The following is a 13515-nucleotide window of genomic DNA, read 5'->3' as shown; positions in this document are numbered from 1 at the left end:
ACATTCAATGAAAAACACAAAGATCATTGCATGATGCCTCTGAATCTAATCATTTTTGTATCTGGCTTCAAAAGTCAGCCTTATAGAGTTACCAGTGTCTCATAGACCAGCTTTCAATATTAGAACAGAGATGCACTGAATCACTGTTATTGATAGTTAGTATCTACAGCCAGCTTGTTTCTCAAATAGCATTCATCGATCCTACCCCACTGTATAACAACAATGTATTAGCCAGTAGAGGGTGCTCACAGTCCACCAGCGAAGAGTGAGCTTACACTTTATTTCATAACTCGGTGGGGGAATATCCATTCGCTTAGCATGACTTCATGCGTCCATTCCCCAGGGCAAACAGTGCCGTGGACCGCTACCTGTAGGACCTGCACTGGTTTCCCCAGTGATATCATTGAAGAAAGCCATGCAGGCAGTGAATTTATCCCTCAGGGAACTTTAAAAAATGTTAGGAGTCCGAAACTTGAGACAATTAAGTATAACATCGTCACTGAGAAATCCATTCAGGAATTCAGAAGAAAGCTGCTTAGAGAGGGGTGAGAATGTGGAACTTGCTACCACATGAAGCTGAGTTGATTAGCAGAGATGTGTTAAAAGGGAAACCTAATTTGTACAATGAGGGAGAAAGGAATCGAAGGATATGCAGATAGGTTTAGATGAAGTAGGGTGAAAGGGAGCTCATGTAGAGCGTAAACACTGGCATAAATCTGTTGGGCCGAATGGCCTAATTCTCTGCTGTTAATTCTATGTAATTCTCTCATAAGCATTCAGTGTCGCAATATCAAACCTGTTCACTACACCTGGATGAGTCTATGGTCATACAATCTAGCAAGTAGTCTGTCTAAATGTCTTTGGCTCCTGAGCAAAGCAAGTGCATTTACATCACCAGCATATAGAAACACTGTTTTCCCATGGATTCAGGGTCCAGTTGTTGTAAGCTAAGGGCACTGTTGACTGAGAATTAAACACAAGACACTAAATTAACCCAAAGGTCAAGATGATGTTATAAAACCTGATATTGAATCTTGGGCCCTTTACATTCAGGATTGTATTACTGTGTTAAATCCTTCACAGACAGTCAATGTTATTTACACGAGTTAAAGGAGAGTGATTTTTAAAATATTTACAACAGTAGTGTTGATGGCAGTCAGTCTGTTTAATGCTGTGGGTGTCTTCATTAAACCAGTGCCCCATGACATAGGCCATCATATCATATGGATTTTATGTTTTAGGGCCTCAGAGTATTTTTGATCAACTGCATAAAAATCCACTCTCTGCTCCATATTATAAACTCGTACTTGGTCAAACTATTTACAAGTTTGATTACTATAAAGATCAGAGAGACACTATATTGTCACCTCCCTCTTTCATGCTTTCAATTTGCCTCTTTGTTTCTAAACAGATACCACTTATTGCTTCTGACCTTCACAGTTGAACATCAACATTCATTAGTTTCATTTTTACTCTTTAATGGGATGTAGGTGTCACTGGCAAGGCCACCATTTGTCACCCATCCCTAAATGCCCTTGACAACTGAATGGTTTGCTAGGCCATTTCAGAGGGCAGTTGGAGTCAACCACATTGCTGGAGGTTTTTAGGCCCATTAGTGAACCAGAGGGGCTTTATAACAATCAATGATTATTACTGAGACTAACTATTAATTAATTGAATTTAAATTCCTGCCATGATGGGATTTGAACCTGTGCTCCCAGGGCATTAACCTAGGCCTCTGTATTACCAGTCCAGTGACATTATCACTACAACACTGTCTCCCCATGGGTTAAAGGCATGTGCCTGGAACAGCTTGCTTTCCTATAGCATATATGAACAGAAAGCTTAAGGTGCACCTCAGTTGGACAGTGCCTTGGTCAGACCCCATCTGGAGTACGGTGGTCAGTTTTGGACACCGACCCTCAGGAAAGCTATATTGACCGAGGAAGGGGTGCAATACAAATTCAGCAGAATGAGACAGAGTTTAAGGGGTGAAATTTTCAGTAGCGGTTGCATGAACTTGGTTTGTATTCCCTTAAGCTTAGAAGGTTTGCAGGGCAATTGGATCGATGTACTTAAAAATCACAGAGAGATTCAGTCAGCTTGATACGGACAAGGTATTTACTCTGGTGGGGGAAATCCAGAACAAGAGGGAATGATCGAAATGAGAACCTGACTGTCTAGACGTGAAATTATGAGGCACTTTTTCAAACAAAGGGTTGTGGAAATCTAGAACTCTCTTCCCATGAAAGGCTCTAGATGCTCAGTCAAATAAAATTTCAGAACGGAGATTGACAAGTGTTTTTGTTATGCATGATTATCAAAGGTTTTGGAACAAAGGCAGGTAAATTGATTTAAGGACAGATCTCCCACAATCTAACTGAATGACAGATAAGGCTCAAGGGACTTCTGTTCCTGTGTTCCTTCGCAAGGCAGATAGCAAAGATGAACATCAGGAGGAAAGAAAACAGAAGATTAGACAGGAGGAGAAACATGTAGCTGAAGAGAAATCTTTTCAAGGAATTTATAAAAGCAGGGAAGGTGGTTGCATAACAAAGGAGTTGAGGGACGAAAGTTCCAGAACACATGCCATAGAAACTGAAAGAGTGGCAGCAGTAGACATAGCATAGAATGAAAGTAAGGTGGTGTTGGAGAGTTGTGTGGGAACTTGCAGCTGAAACTTGTTGCTTTACCCGAAACACTACTCGGGTAGTGTCTCCCACCCATCCTCCTCCTCTAACCAAAAAAAAAGGACTCTGGTGTGTTGATAAGGTAAGCGTTTTATTTAGAAAGTTCTGTCCGTCAGATTGATAAGCTAACAAGTTTTGACTTTTTTTTTGGTTTTTCAGTAGATTTGTTGGGAATTTAGAATAGTGGGAATGGAGGTTAAGGCAGTTGAATGTTCCTCCTGCAGAATGTGGGAGGTAAGGATGGCCAAGAGTGTCCCTGCTGACTGCATCTGCGGGAAGTGCACCCAACTCCAGCTCCTCGAGAACCGCGTTAGGGAACTGGAGCTGGAGCTGGATGAACTTCGGATCATTCGGGAGGCGGATGGGGTTATTGAGAGGAGTTATAGGGAGGTAGTCACACCTCAGGTAAAAGAAGTAGGTAGATGGGTTACCGTCAGGGGAAGGAGAGGGAACCAGCAGGCAGTGCAGGGATCCCCTGTGGCCGTTTCCCTCAACGACAGGTATACCGTTTTGGATACTATTGGGGGGGACGACTTACCAGGGGTAAGCAATGGGGTGCAGGTCTCTGGCACAGAGTCTGTCCCTGTTGCTCAGAAGGGAAAAGGGAAGAGGAGCAGAGCATTAGTCATTGGGGACTCCATAGTTAGGGGAACAGATAGGAGGTTCTGTGGGAACGAGAGAGACTCACGGTTGTTGTGTTGCCTCCCAGGTGCCAGGGTTCGTGATGTCTCGGATCGTGTTTTTGGGATCCTTAAGGGGGAGGGGGAGCAGCCCCAAGTCGTGGTCCACATAGGCACCAACGACAAAGGGAGGAAGAGAGATGGGGATTTAAGGCAGAAATTCAGGGAGCTAGGGTGGAAGATTAGAGCGAGAACAAACAGAGTTGTTATCTCTGGGTTGTTGCCCGTGCCACGTGCTAGCGAAGCGTGGAATAGGGAGAGAGAGGAGTTGAACACGTGGCTGCAGGGATGGTGTAGGAGGGAGGGTTTTGGTTTCCTGGATAATTGGGGCTCTTTCTGGGGTAGGTGGGACCTCTACAAACAGGATGGTCTTCACCTGAACCAGAGGGGTACCAATATCCTGGGGGGGAGATTTGCTCGTGCTCTTCGGGGGGGTTTAAACTAATTCAGCAGAGGAATGGGAACCTAAATTGTAGTGCCAGTGTACAGGCTGTTGAGAGTAGTGAGGTCAGGGATAAGGTTACAAGGACGCAAGAGGGCACTGGCAAGCAAGAACTTGGTTTAAAGTGTGTCTACTTCAACGCCAGGAGCATCTGGAATAAGGTGGGTGAGCTTGCAGCATGGGTTGGTACCTGGGATCGATGTTGTGGCCATTTCAGAGACATGGGTAGAGCAGGGGCAGGAATGGATGTTGCAGGTTCCGGGATTTAGATGTTTCAGTAAGAACAGAGAAGATGGTAAAAGAGGGGGGGGTGTGGCATTGTTAATCAATGAGGGTATTACAGCGGCAGAAAGGACGTTTGAGGACTCGTCTACTGAGGTAGTATGGGCCGAGGTTAGAAACAGGAGAGGAGAGGTCACCCTGTTGGGAGTTTTCTATAGACCTCCGAATAGTTCCAGAGATGTAGAGGAAAGGATAGCGAAGATGATTCTCGACAGGAGCGAGAGTAACAGGGCAGTTGTTATGGGGGACTTTAACTTTCCAAATATTGACTGGAAATACTATAGTTCGAGTACTTTAGATGGGTCAGTTTTCGTCCAGTGTGTGCAGGAGGGTTTTCTGACACAGTATGTAGACAGGCCAACCAGGGGCGATGCCACATTGGATTTGGTATGGGTAATGAACCCGGCCAGGTGTTAGATTTAGATGTAGGTGAGCACTTGGGTGATAGTGATCACAATTCGATTAGGTTTACCTTAGCGATGGGCAGGGACAGGTATATACCGCAGGGCAAGAATTATAGCCGGGGGAAAGGAAATTATCATGCAATTAGGCAAGATTTAGGATGTGTAGGATGGGGAAGGAAACTGCAGGGGATGGGCACAATCGAAATGTGGAGCTTATTCAAGGAGCAGCTACTGCGTGTCCTTGATAAGTATGTACCTGTCAGGCAGGGAGGAAGTTGTTGAGCGAGGGAGCCGTGGTTTACTAAAGAAGTTGAAGCGCTTGTCAAGAGGAAGAAGAAGGCTGATGTTAGGATGAGACGTGAAGGCTCATTTAGGGCGCTTGAGAGTTACAAGCTAGCCAGGAAAGATCTAAAGGGAGAGCTAAGAAGAGCGAGGAGAGGACACGAGAAGTCATTGGCGGATAGGATCAAGGAAAACCCTAAGGCTTTCTATAGGTATATCAGGAATAAAAGAATGACTAGAGTTAGATTAGGGCCAATCAAGGATAGTAGTGGGAAGTTGTGTGTGGAATCAGAGGAGATAGGGGAAGCGTTAAATGAATATTTTGCGTCAGTATTTACAGTAGAGAAAGAAAATGTTGTCGAGGAGAATACTGAGATACAGATGACTAGGCTAGATGGGATTGAGGTTCACAAGGAGGAGGTGTTAGCAATTTTGGAAAGTGTGAAAATAGATAAGTCCCCTGGGCCAGATGGGATTTATCCGAGGATTCTCTGGGAAGCCAGGGAGGAGAGTGCAGAGCCTTTGTCCTTGATCTTTATATCGTCATTGTCGACAGGAATAGTGCCGGAAGACTGGAGGATAGCAAATGTTGTCCCCTTGTTCAAGAAGGGGAGTAGAGACAGCCCTGGAAATTATAGACCTGTGAGCCTTACTTCGGTTGTGGGTAAAATGTTGGAAAATGTTATCAGAGATAGGATTTATAATCATCTTGAAAAGAATAAGTTCATTAGCGATAGTCAGCACAGTTGTGTGAAGGGTAGGTCGTGCCTCACAAACCTTATTGAGTTTTTCGAGAAGGTGATCAAACAGGTGGATGAGGGCAAAGCCGTGGATGTGGTGTATATGGATTTCAGTAAGGCGTTTGATAAGGTTCCCCACGGTAGGCTATTGCAGAAAATACGGAAGTATGGGATTGAAGGTGATTTAGAGCTTTGGATCAGAAATTGGCTAGCTGAAAGAAGACAGAGGGTGGTGGTTGATGGCAAATGTTCATCCTGGAGTTTAGTTACTAGTGGTGCACCGCAAGGATCTGTTTTGGGGCCACTGCTGTTTATCATTTTTATAAATGACCTGGATGAGGGTGTAGAAGGGTGGGTTAGTAAATTTGCGAATGACACGAAGGTCGGTGGAGTTGTGGATAGTGCCGAAGGATGTTGTAGGTTACAGAGGGACATCAATAGGCTGCAGAGCTGGGCTGAGAGATGGCAAATGGAGTTTAATGCGGAAAAGTGTGAGGTGATTCACTTTGGAAGGAGTAACAGGAATGCAGAGTACTGGGCTAATGGGAAAAGTCTTGGTAGTGTAGATGAGCAGAGAGATCTTGGTGTCCAAGTACATAAATCCCTGAAAGTTGCCACCCAGGTTAATAGGGCTGTTAAGAAGGCATATGGTGTGTTAGCTTTTATTAGTAGGGGGATCAAGTTTCGGAGTCACGAGGTCATGCTGCAGCTGTACAAAACTCTGGTGCGGCCGCACCTGGAGTATTGCGTGCAGTTCTGGTCACCGCATTATAGGAAGGATGTGGAAGCTTTGGAAAGGGTGCAGAGGAGATTTACTAGGATGGTGCCTGGTATGGAGGGAAGGTCTTACGAGGAAAGGCTGAGGGACTTGAGGTTGTTTTCGTTGGAGAGAAGGAGGAGGAGAGGTGACTTAATAGAGACATATAAGATAATCAGAGGGTTAGATAGGGTGGATAGTGAGAGTCTATTTCCCCGGATGGTGATGACAAACACGAGGGGACATAGCTTTAACTTGAGGAGTGATAGATATAGGACAGATGTTAGAGGTAGTTTCTTTACTCAGAGAGTAGTAGGGGCGTGGAACGCCCTGCCTGCAAGAGTAGTGGACTCGCCAACTTTAAGGGCATTTAAGTGGTTATTGGATAGACATATGGATGAAAATGGAATAGTGTAGGTCAGATGGTTTCACAGGTCGGCGCAACATCGAGGGCCGAAGGGCCTGTACTGCGCTGTAATGTTCTAATGAAAGACATTACTGAGGTAAGTTGAGGTGAAGACATGGAGGGATTTAAAGTCAAGGTTAAAGAAAGAAATTTCATTTATACAGCACCATTCACAATTTCTGGACAACCCTACCAACTTTTCAGCCAATGAAGTGTTTCTTTTTTTAAAGGGTAGTCACTGTCATAATGTAGCCAAGTTTCTGCACAGCAAGATCCCACAAATGGCAATGTGATAATGACCAGATAATGTTTTTCTAATGTCGGTAGGGATATTTATTAGCCAGGGGACTGGGGGGGAGAACTCCCCTGCCCTTCTTCAAAATAATGCTATGGAATTTTTGATGGCCACCTGAGAGGGCAGGTCGGGCCTTAGTTTAACTTCTTATCAGAGAATTGGCGCCTCCTGCAGTGTGGATCTCCTTCAGTACAGCACTGGAGCACCAGCCTAGATTTTGTGCTTAAGACTGTAGAGTTGGATTTAAATCCACAACTTTCTATCTCAGAGACAAGAATGCTACCCCTGAGCCATGGCTGGCATCCAAGATGAGGGGCTTGATGTAAAAGCTTTAGGATTGTGAGTCAATGAAGATTGATTCGGATATGCTAATGACAGTGCTGGACTTTGTATAGGCATATACATGGGGCGGCACAGTGGCGCAGTGGTTAGCACCGCAGCCTCACAGCTCCAGGGACCCAGGTTCGATTCCGGGTACTGCCTGTGTGGAGTTTGCAAGTTCTCCCTGTGTCTGCGTGGGTTTTCTCCGGGTGCTCCGGTTTCCTCCCACAAGCCAAAAGACTTGCAGGTTGATAGGTAAATTGGCCATTATAAATTGTCACTAGTATAGGTAGGTAGTAGGGAAATATAGGGACAGGTGGGGATGTTTGGTAGGAATGTGGGGTTGGCGTAGAATTGGTATAAATGGGTGGTTGATGTTCGGCGCAGACTCAGTGGGCCGAAGGGCCTGTTTCAGTGCTGTATCTCTAATCTAATCTAATCTAATCTATAAACGTGGGCTACAGCACTCCAAGCATGCTGGACTTTGTGGAGGGTGGAGAGCGGTGACGAGAGCATTGGAGTAATCCAGCCTTGAGGTAATTAATGAGTGTGTCGATTGGGATCTTGATGGTGTTTTTTTATTCATTGTTGGGATGTGAGCATCACTTGCAAGGCCATCCCGAATTGCTCATGTGTTCAACCTGGAGGAATACTGATTCATCAGTTGAGGAAGGGCGGTCGGTGGTAATCAGCAGGATGTTTCCTTACCTGTGTTTGACCTGATTCCATAAGACTTCATGGATTCTGGAGTCAATGTTGAGGAATACTAGAGCCACTCCCTCCCGACTGTGTACCACTATGCTACCACCTCTGGTGGGTCTGGCCTGCCGGTGGGATAGGATGTATCCAGGAATGGTGATGGAGGAATCTGGGACACTGTTTTGATTCAATAAGTATGACGATGTCAAGCTGCTTCTTGACTGGTCTGTGGGACAGCTCTCCCACTTACCTGGGAGAGGAGCGGCAGTCAGCAGTCTCTCTGGCTGTGTCGGCGCACGCTGTGTTTAAAAAAAAACAACTTAGTGACATCATGGGAAATCTGTCAGTTGATTGGGTGGTAAATAACAGCTGCTATTGCCTGTAAATAACTTAAAAATCAGAGAGAAAGAAAAGTTCTTTTTTAACCCCTCAAATAGCTATCTTGAAAGTGGTAAGGTAAGGTTTCAGTTAGTGTAATTTATTAATAATTATTAATTGGAAAGTGCTGTTTGGACAGCGTGTAAGGCTGTGAGTTGTGCGTTAGGGATTTCACTGACGAGGGGAAGGACGTGCTCTTTGGTCGCTTTCTTTTCTGCTTTTTCAGCCTCCACGGTGCAGGGGAAGAAACTAACTGGCAAGTAATTGGTAAGTTATTCCTCTTATTACATTAGCAATAATTAATTGGTAAAGCTAAGGTATGGCAGTGAGCTCGGCCAAGTGGAATGTGCCTCCTCTGGTGTGAGGGAAGTCATGGATGCACCATGTGTCCTTGACAAACATATCTGCAGGAAGCGTCACCAGCTGCAGAAGCTTGAGCTCCAGGTTTCGGAACTCAAGCAGCGACTGGAGTCACTGTGGTGCATCTGCGAGGCAGAGAACTATGTGGATAGCTCATTTCAGGAGGTAGTCACCCCCCCCCAGAGCTTAAGAGAGCACAGACAGAGAGGGACTGGGTGGCTGCCAGACAGACAAGAAGGTCAAGGCAGGTAGTACAGGAGACCCCGGAGGGCATCCACTTTCTAACTGGTATTCAGTTCTGAGCACCAAAGGAAGAGAGGGTTCCTCTGGAGAGTGCAGCGAGAGTCATGACCAGAGCACATAACGGCGGCACAGTGGTGCAGTGGTTAGCACCGCAGCCTCACAGCTCCAGTGACCCGGGTTCAATTCTGGGTACTGCCTGTATGGAGTTTGCAAGTTCTCCCTGTGTCTGTGTGGGTTTCCTCCGGATGCTCCGGTTTCCTCCCACATGCCAAAAGACTTGCAGGTTGATAGGTAAATTGGCCATTATAAATTACCCCTAGTATAGGTAGGTGGTAGGGAAATATAGGGACTGGTGGGGATGTGGTAGGAATATGGAATTAGTATAGGATTAGTATAAATGGGTGGTTGATGGTCGGCACAGACTCGGTGGGCCGAAGGGCCTGTTTCAGTGCTGTATCTCTTAAAAATAAATTTAAAAAGCACCATGGGTGGCTCAGCTGTGCAGGGAGGGAGGAGAAAGAGAGAGCGCAATATGGTAGGGGATTCTATAGCTGCGGAACAGATAGGCATTTCTGTGGTCGCAGACGTGATTCCAGGGATGGTATGTTGCCTCCCTGGTGCAAGGGTCATGGATATCACTGAGGGCATTCTGGAGGACAAGGGTGCACAGCCAGAGGTCATGGTCTGCATTGGTAGCAACGATATAGGAAGAGGGATGAGGTCCTGCAGGCTGAGTTTTGGAAGTTAGGAAAGAGTTTAGCAAACAGGACCTCAAAGGTAGTAATCTCCGGATTACTCCCAAGGCCACGTGCTAGTGAATATAGAATACACCAGATGAATGCATGGCTGGAGAGATGGTGCAGGAGCGAGGGCTTCAGATTTCTGGGGCATTGGGACCGGTTCTGGAGAAGGTGGGATCTGTACAAGCCAGACGGTCTGCACCTGAACAGGACTGGGACAAATATTCTTGCAGGAAGGTTTGCTCGTGCTGTTGGGGATGGTTTAGACTAGTTTGGCAGCAGGGTGGGAACCTGAGGGCAGTTTCAGATGGACAATTTCAGGGCAGGGAACGGGAGGCAGAAAATTAGCGAGTGGCTCTGAAAGACAGAAGAAGCAAAGGTTAAAAAGTGTGCAGAACAGGAATTTGGCAGTGTTAAAAGATATTTATTTAAATGCAAGGAGTATAGCAAATAAAGCCGATGAACTGATGACGCAGATAGACACATGGCAGCATGATATCATTGCTATAATGGAAACTTGGTTTCAAGAAGGGCAGGAATGGCAGCTCAACATCCCTGGATGTAGAGTTTTCAGGTGGGATAGAGAGGGGGATAAAAAAGGAGGGGGTGTAGCATTATTGGTTAAGGATTCAATAACAGCTGTGAGGAGGGATGATATATTAAATGAATCATCAAATTAGGACATATGGGTGGAGATCAGAAATAAAAAATGGGCAGCCACACTACTAGGAGTGTACTATCGACCCCCAAATAGTGAGAAGGAGATAGAAGAACAATATGTAGCCAAATTTCTGAGTGCAAAAACTATAGGGCAATAATAGTTGGGGATTTCAACTTCCATAATATCAACTGGGATAAAAACAGTGTGAAGGTCACAAAATTCTTGAATTGCATTCAAGAGAAATTTTTTAGCCAGCAGGTAACAAGTCCCCAGAGGGGGCGCAATTCTAGATCTAGTTTTTTTTTTTATTCATTCATGGGATGTAGGCATCACTGGCTAGGCCAGTATTTATTGACCATCCCTAATTGCCCTTGAGAAGGTGGTGGTGAGATGCCTTCTTGAACCGCTACAGTCCATGTGGGGTAGGTACACCCACAGTGCTGTTAAGAAGGGAGTTCCAGGATTTTGACCCAGCGACGGTGAAGGAACGGCGATATAGTTCCAAGTCAGGATGGTGTGTGACTTGGAGGGGAACTTGCAGGTGGTGATGTTCCCATGCATCTGCTGTCTTCGGTAAGGAAGTTGGGCAAGTGGATGAAGTAGCAGTGGGTGACCATGTTGGAGATTGTGATCATAACACAGTTAGTTTTAGCATAATCATGGAAAAGGACAAAGATAAAGTAGGTGTCAAAGTTTTAAATTGGGGTAAGGCAAATTTTATGAAACTGAGAGGTGATATGAAAGTAGACTGGATACAGCTACTTGAAGGAAAATCAGTGGCAAACCAGTGGGTGGCATTCAAAAGCGAGATTCTACAGGCACAGTGTAGGCATGTCCCCACAAAGATAAAGGGTGGTACTGCCAAATCTAGAGCTCCCTGGTTATCTAGAAGCTTACAGGGTAAATTAAAGCAGAAAAAGAAAGCTTATGACGATCACAACACACTTACTAATTTAGAAAGCCTAGAGGAGTATAGAAAGTGCAGGGGTGAAGTAAAAATGGAAATTAGTAAATCAAAGAGAAGACATGAAAAAATATTGGCAGGTAAAATCAAGGAAAACCCAAAGATGTTTTATCAGTACATTAAGAGCAAGAAGATAACTAAGGAAAGGGTAGGGCCTATCAGAGATGTACAAGGGAACTTACACGTGGATGCAGGAGATGTGCAGGGTTCTTAATGAGTTTCTTTCTCTGTCTTCACAAATGAGAGGGATGATGCAGACATTGTAGTAAAAGAGGAGGAATGTGATATTTTAGATACAGTTAGCATAATGAGAGAGGAAGTACTAGAGCGTCTGATATTCTTGAAAGTGGAGAAATCACCAGGGCCCACTGAATTGCATCCCACGTTGTTAAAGGAAGCCAGGGAGGAAATATTGGATGCGCTGAGAATCATCTTCAAATCCTCACTGGATATGGGTGAGGTACCAGAGAATTGGAGGTCTGTGAACGTTATACCATTGTTTAAAAAGGGTGCAAGGGATAGGCCAAATAATTATAGGCCGGTCAGTCTGATGTTGGTGGTGGGTAAATGATTAGAATCAATTCTGAAGAACAGGATAAACTGCCACTTAGAAAGGCACGGATTAATCAGGTATAGTCAGCATGGATTTGTTAAGGGAAGGTCATGTCTTACTAACTTCATTGAGGTTTTGAGGCAGTAACAAGGAGGATTGATGAAGGTAGTGCAGTGGATGTGGTCTACATGGATTTTAGTAAGGCATTTGACAAGGTCCCACATGGCAGACTGGTCAGAAAAATGAAAGCCCACGGGATACAGGGGAATGTGACAGGTTGAATCCAAAATTGGCTCAGTGACAGGAAACAAAGGGTAGTGGTCGACGGATGTTTTTGTGAATGGAAAGTGGTTTCCAGTGGCGTTTCACAGGGCTCAGTGCTGGAACCCTTGCTGTTCGTGGTATATATTAATGACTTGGACTTAAATGTGGGAGGCATGATTGCAAAATTTTCTGAAGACACAAAAATTGGCCGTGTAGTTGATAGTGAAGAGGATAGCTGTAGACTCCAGAAATATATCAATGGTTTGGTTGAGTGGATGGAAAAGTGGCAAGTGGAATTCAGTCCAGAGAAGTGTGAGGTAATGCATTTGGGGAGGGAAAACAAAGCAAGGGAATACACAATAAACGGTAGGATATTGAGAGGGGTAGAGGAAGTGAGAGACCTTGGAGTGCATGTCCACAGGTCCATGAAGGTGGCAGAACAGGTAGATAGAGTGGTGAAGAAGGCATATAGATTGCTTTCCTTTATTGGCTGAGGTATAGAATACAAAAGCAGGGATGTAATGCTGGAACTGTATAAAACGCTGGCTAGACCACAGCTGGAGTATTGTGTACAGTTCTGTTCACCATATTACAGGAAGGACATAATTGCTCTGGAGAGAGTACAGAGGAGATTTACAAGAATGTTGCCAGGGCTTGAAAGTAGCAGCTATGAGGAAAGATTGGATCAGCTAGGGTTGTTTTCCTTGGAACAGAGGAGGCTGAGGGGTGACTTAATTGAGGTGTACAAAATTATGAGGGGCCTAGATAGACAGGAAGGATCTGATTCCCCTGGTGGAGAGGTCAATTACCAGGGGGCACCAATTTAAGATGATTGGTAGAAGGATTAGAGGGGACACGAGGAAAAGCCTTTTCACCCAGAGGGTGGTAGGTGTCTGGAATTCACTGCCAGGAATGGTGGTGGAGGCAGAAACCCTCAACTCATCTAAAAGGTACCTGGACATGCACCTGAAGTGCTGTAACCTGCAAGGCTACAGACCAGCTGCTGGAAGGTGGGATTAGATTGGGCGGCTAGATTTTTCGGCCGGCGCAGACACGACAGGCTGAATGGCCTCCTTCTGTGCCATAATTTTTCTTTGGTTCTATGGTTTTGGCACAAGTTCTCAGATGTTAGTTAGGAGGACTTTGCAGGGTCAACTGGACAAGGTGTGTCTTTATTGTTTCCGGTATTTAGGTCAATGCCAGGTGGTCCATCCGGTTTTATTCTTATTTGACTTTTTCTGTAGTGGTTTGATACACTGAATGGCTTGCTAGGCCATTTCAGAGTGCAGTTAAGAGTCAACCACATTGACACAATGAATAACCGGATAGGTACTGAGGTGGGTAGTGTGGTAAA

Source organism: Heterodontus francisci, chromosome 5, assembly GCF_036365525.1.
Source record: "Heterodontus francisci isolate sHetFra1 chromosome 5, sHetFra1.hap1, whole genome shotgun sequence".
Lineage (NCBI taxonomy): Eukaryota > Metazoa > Chordata > Chondrichthyes > Heterodontiformes > Heterodontidae > Heterodontus > Heterodontus francisci.
The sequence above is the reverse complement of the archived record's forward strand: the minus strand, read 5'-3'. Positions refer to the sequence as shown.